Here is a 6,000-nt window from a genome sequence, read left to right as displayed (position 1 = left end):
TCTTTTTCATCTGAGCATGCTTTTCCTCACTTACTGTGATTGAATGTGTTATCCTTAGGGGGCACGTTAATTGAATTCTCTATCATACTCTGCTTTAAGAACAGGGAGGGCCCAGAGGAAAGATTACCAATAGGGGTCCTGTGGCTAATGTGATTAAAAATTATTTGGCTGTGGAAGAGAGAGTGTTGTTGTTCTCCATTGTATTTCCCTGCAAAGAGATAACACTGATGCTGACTACAGAAGCGACAGGTCATACATGTTTAATTTGAACAGCTATAAAAAGAAACTTGCAGCAGGGCTGCTCATTGGGAATTTAATAAATAAAAGTTATTACCATAGCTCAGTATAATCCCAAGGATATGTCTTCATGTACTCTTCTTGGAACCCAAGCTATCAAAACATTAAGCTAGGAAGTGTTGTGTTAAGAGCAGATTAGATCTGAAAGGCAGAATTATCCTTTTTTATGATGGAATTTGGGTTCTGAGCACTGATCTGTTTTGCCCTCACAAAGCTTGTACGTCAATGCTGCTAGACTATTTTACAGCTGGGGACTAGAGGCTCAAATGAAATAACCAGCCCAAGGTTACCCTAGGTCTCCTTGCAATGGTTGTGGTGGCTGCTATGATCATTAAGCTCTTGGTACTTTCCTGTTGGAGGCATAATGAACAGGATGGCTATTTGGGAATTGGAGAGATCCTTCAGGTGCATCAGTTTGGGTTAAGGCAGCTGTGAAGACACAGGCTCTGCCCTAGCTGTGTCTTGTCTCTCACAAGGCTGTAAATGAGGCTGAGATGTTGCACGGCCCTGCAGTAGGGATGTGGGGTGGGTAAGAAGAGAAGAGGGAGGTAGAGAACTGCTCCCAGGGAAGAGGTGCCCCTGGCCCTGAAATCCAGACCTGGCTTTCTGGTGTCGTGGTCCGCCTCCTGTGTCACACAGGAGTCTGAGGATGAGTTTCATGTCTTAGGGTGCTCCTGGAAAGTTCCCCCTCCTGCCAGATGCTGGGCTCCCTCAGTCTCTGTGCAGTTGGGAGAGCTGAAGGGCTCCAGGGTTTTGTGATGATCCATGGACCCTGCTAGAAGATGCTTTAATATTACTGATTTAGACCTGAATGTGAAGACAGGAAGGCAGGCACACGTCCCACTGTAAGCCTGAAAGCTGTGAGACTACAAAATGCCTTTTAGGGGTTTAGTCTGTTTTATTGAAGGCTGTGGTTTGTTTTTGCCTGCTTTGCTCAGGAATGCGCTCCTGGGAGAGGCACGATATCTCCTGCAGCATTTGAACTTGAGGAAATTGGCCACAGCACCAGGAGCTGTGACTTCCTTCTCCTGTGATTCTACAGCTTTTCCACCTCTCTGATTGTATGCTGTGAATATGGCATTGCTGAAATGAGAAAACACCTGCTGCAAATAAGTTTCAGCTATTTAATCAGTACACTAAGGCAAAGAGTTGGATGTAGATACCATAGTGGACTTTCCATCTCTGAAAGTAAGTTGAATAGCTACCTAGGGCTTATAGCTTTGCAATGTGTATAATTTGGAAATGGTGGTGAGAGGGGCTTCAGCCTTGTTTGTGTGTGTCCTGCTGGCATTCTGCAATGAGAACAGACCAATGTAAGTTCCTTACATTTCTTGCCTGTATCTGTAGTTCTGGAAGATACTCGACAGGCAAAGTTCCTTTGTCTTTTGAATAAATTAATCACTGACTTATTTTTGTGGTTATTGGTTTCCTTATTGTAAGTTTCTTTGCTCAGTAAAATTTCGGGTGTGTCTTTAACCTGTGTTTTTCACCTATAATTTCAAAGCCTTTTTTCTGTGTTTTATGGAAGGAGTAAAACCTTGCCATGTGTAAAGTATCCTGAAAAGTCTTAAGCAGAGATGTATGCAAGCTGTGCAACTTCAGCTTCTGAACTGCGGGGAGTTTTATACAGTGAGGGGAAAGATCCTTGTGAGAGGTGAAGTGTACCTTTAAAAACTGCTTAAGAAAATAAGTAATTTCCTCATGCTGAGTCTAGGCCCCTCTGTTTGTTTTTTGAGAATTATTGCTGCCTGTCTGTCAGTACCCCTGTGTGTTTCAGCTTGTAAAATAATCATGTAGAAACTCAAGGGATTGGCAGTGCAATAATCTAACAAGTTCTAATAACATGTTGTCTGTTATCTTTGAGTTGGCCATCAGTTTCTTACTTTGCTGGTTCCTTTGATGCAGAGAAGAGCAAAGTGCCAGCTGGCAATGCTTGGCTGTCAGGTACCTGGAATGTCCCTAAGCTCTAATGCTTTCCTTTTTCTTGCCTTAGGAAATGGGTTTAAGTTAGTCCAACGAAGAAGTCCAGGATCTTCCTGAGGCCAAAAATTTGGTTGGACCTGGACTGCTGTGAATAGAAATGGACTTCTTTGAGGCAAGAATGTGTACAGTGGGTAATGGATAATCTCTCTGGTAAACAAATGGATGAGATTGAAGTACTAGACACAGGTGCAGGTGGGAAGTCCTTTGTCTGTCCAAAGGCTGGATTAGCGGTGAAATGCTGTGCTTCACTTCAGATGAAGCAAGGGGAAATTCAAGAGTCAACAGGGTATGAAAGAGAAAGCTGGTGTGAGACTTGGGGTGATACATAACATGGGAAAATCTGCAGTAATTTCTTATCCTCCTCTTTTTGCAGTGGTTTCAAATGCCAATATGAGAGGTAAGGCATCAAGCGTTGGCAATTGCTCATTTTCTCTGAACTGACCACTTGGAGACACTTGGTGTGCCTGTTTAGAGGCTGTGGTATTGTTATGCTATTACTGCTGCCTGTAGTAGAGCTGGGCAGGAATGAGTAGGGGACAGGGCTCAGTAGAAGAGAGCCAAGTTGGGAAGCTGTCACTGCATTTGTCAGACAATCGTTTTAGAAATAAATCTGTTATGACATGGCTTTTCCAGACTCCTAAATACAGCCATCTCTTGGGGGTGCCAAGCCTTTGTTTTCAAAGGCTATGAGCAATGAGCTCTTAACTGCAGTTACGTTTAGAGATTGGAGAACATTTCCACCAAGCTTAGTAGAAAAATGTCATATGTAGCAAAATTACTTATTTTAGGGTTGGTGTAAATCTTGAAATGAAATAGCTCAACCTAATCAAGCAATGCAATGTTTTAATAAAGCTGCCAAGAAAGAAGTAAGGACTGTGGTGTGTTCGTTATTGCATTGAATAAATCTTTCAAGCTCTGTGCAGAAACAGAGGCAGAACAGAAGGCAAGCTGACTTTCCTATTTCTAGGCTCAACAACATAAGAAGGCTCTAAGACTGGCTACTGCTTGCAGTGCGAGAAAAGGCAGTCTTTCCATCCTTTCCCAGTAAAATAACGTTGTCATGCCCCAAAGGGGACACTTTTAGCTCTAGTGTATTTGAGCTCAACGGGTATGAATTTGAGTGGGAGTCTGTGTATAGAGGTTTAACTTGGTCCTTGCCGAGTAACACATCCTTGTTGGGGGCATTCATTTGACACTTAACCCATTTTCTATAATAGGATTCTCCTCACTCCCCCTCTTGCCAGGGCTTTCTACGGAAGCTTTATGCAAAGGTAAGCCTCTGGCTGGTGTTGCTCTGAGACTACTCATCACCCCCTGAAAAGGAATGTGTTTTTATACCATGACATCCTCAAGAGCTTTGAGCCCAAAGATGTTTATGCCTGTGCCCTCTTGATAGGTGAATGAGGCTATGTCTGATGGCATTTTTCCCTTTCACATGGCTTGCTTATTCACATGCCTTGTAGCAATGGAGGTGTTTGTGCTGTGCCTAGTGGTATATAAGAAAAGGTAAATCCCTGCTCCAGAGATGAGCAATGGTGTGAAAGGACATGCCTTGAGTGAAGGAGGAGGTGGAGCAGAGCTGACCCCAGAACCAGCTCTGGGAGAGGAGGCTGCTTCAGAGCAGATGGAGAGTTTAGCCCAAATGGAAAAGGACATGGGCTGCAAAACTGGCTGGCTGGTTCCCAGGCCATCAGCTCTTAAGGGATGCATGAGTCTGTGCAGTTGTGATCTGAATATCTGCTTGCGCTGGCTCAAGCAGCCTGGGGAAGTGCCATGGAAGAGCCCTGGAGTGTGGGGCCCAGACACAGGTAGCACTTCAGTTCAGCATGGGAAGAGCTGCTTTTTGGCAGGGGTGGCAAAGTGCAGCCTGAGTCTAGACTTGCACCCAGACATGAGCAACTGTGGCCAGTACAATGGGATGGAGTATGCTTGGGCCCAGTAAGGTTCAAGTGAGTTGTTTCAGGTACTTAGGCACTGCATTTTGCATGCTCTGTGCTCTTCAGATAGCATGAACACCTCTCTTCAGGTTCCTCCGTTCTGCTGTTCCACGTGATGGCCCTGATCGCATCAGTGGTAGCTTCTGGATGCAATTAATAATCTGGATTTATGATGTTTATGTAAGAGTTGTGAAGAGGAATCATCTTTGGTGGCAGATTGGTGTTGTCAGGCCTGGTCACGCACTAGGAGGGGGGGAGGCATCTGGCAGTAGGAAGAAGATAATTTTCTCTGTATAATAAATATGATTATTTCTTCATAATTAAATGTTTTTAGCTTGGGATTTTCTGATGTAATATTAGTCCAATTTTTATATTCTTAACCTTTTCCTAGGGAACTTTGAAGTGTGGTTTAAATCTAATTTTATTTTTTTCCACTCAACTGTCAGGCAGTTGTCTAAACTTTGTTGACTACATGATGAATGCCTTTAATTTCAACTCCCAATAAAAAGTGAGGGGTTTTTTTACGCACTGTCTCTGTTCACCTTTAAAAAAAGGAGCTCAGTGAGTCCTCCTGACTCAAGGTATGGAGTGGCTTGTGTGAGAATGCAGCACTTTACTTGCCTGGCTAAGGTCAAGGCTGCTGGTCAGGACATGTAAGCTAAGACTTATGAAATCAACCCAAAACCTCTGGAAGTACCAGATGGTGTCCCCTGCATTAGGCAATTAAGGAAGTTGCAATTAAGTCAGGTGGTGAGCTTGCTTGCTGTGACACCTGGCATATCCATTTATTGCTTAACAGAAGAACTGTGAACCAGCCACAGGTAGCATTTGGAAACAAATAGGAGTGAAAAAGGATCTGTCCTTCAGACACATCAAATCTTCATTCTTCAAACAGGGGTGCATTAGTGGCCAGCATCTTTTCTGAATCATAGCTGTTTCATCAGAATTTTTTTTTACAAGTGGAGCCAGTGTGCAACACCATCTCTGCTGTTGCCTACACACAAGTGTCCAAAGCTGAACCAGATGCTGCTCAAGGCAAGCTGACTTATCTGCTTCCCTCAGCCCTTCAGGGAGGTATGTATTTGAGCTCTGAGAAATGCACGTCAAAAGCTGCAGATAATCAGCATTCCTGTCCAGTGAGGAGGAGAAGATAAACTCCATGTTATTGGCATTTCCAGTCCAGAGAGGACTGGGTGAGGGCTTGAGTGAGATTTGCCAGCTGTTCCCTGGTCAGGGAATGAAAGAGGCGTGGGCTGCAGGAGTGTTTCCTGCATGAACTAGAATCCAGCCCTGGTCTTAGCTCAGAGCCTTTGTGATAACTGGTGGGACAGTATCACTATATGGGTTTTGCTTGATGTCATAGACATCCTCACGCTGAATTACAGTATTGTTTAGGTTGAATGGGATAATCTAGCCCAAACCTCCTGCTGAAGCAGGCTCACTGAGAGCAGGTTGCCCAGGACTGTGTCCAGTCAGCATTTGAATATCTGCACAAGTGGAGACTCCACACCCTCTCTGGGCAGCCTGTTCCAGTGTTTGACCACTCTCACAGTCAAAAGTGTCGTCTTGTGTTCAGATGGAATTTCACATGTTTGAGTTCGTGCCCGTTGCCTCTTGTCCCATCAGTGGGCATTAACGAGCCTGCCTCAGTCGTCTTCATTCCCTCCCATCGGGTGCTTAGACACACTGCTACGATCATAACCTGAGCATTCTCTTCTCCAGGCTGAACAGTCCCAGCTCTCTTAGCCTCTCATCATCTAAGAGTATTCATTGCATGCATAAA

The 6,000-nt window shown here is 44.4% G+C and overlaps 1 protein-coding gene across 3 annotated transcripts in view; it reads left to right on the top strand.

Annotated features, from left to right (window-relative positions):
* The first annotated feature begins 1,252 nt into the window (after window positions 1-1,252).
* Window positions 1,253-6,000, top strand: part of TRPM8 (transient receptor potential cation channel subfamily M member 8) — a 118,405-nt gene continuing 113,657 nt past the window's right edge. For all 3 annotated transcript variants that reach the window (XM_075511901.1, XM_075511899.1, XM_075511900.1), the window contains exon 1: window positions 1,253-1,365. The gene's annotated coding sequence lies outside the window, so the exon portion shown is untranslated. The remainder of the gene's footprint in view (window positions 1,366-6,000) is intronic.

This window comes from Mycteria americana, chromosome 9, assembly GCF_035582795.1.
Source record: "Mycteria americana isolate JAX WOST 10 ecotype Jacksonville Zoo and Gardens chromosome 9, USCA_MyAme_1.0, whole genome shotgun sequence".
Taxonomy (NCBI): Eukaryota; Metazoa; Chordata; class Aves; order Ciconiiformes; family Ciconiidae; genus Mycteria; species Mycteria americana.
This window is presented reverse-complemented; position numbering and strand designations above follow the sequence as displayed.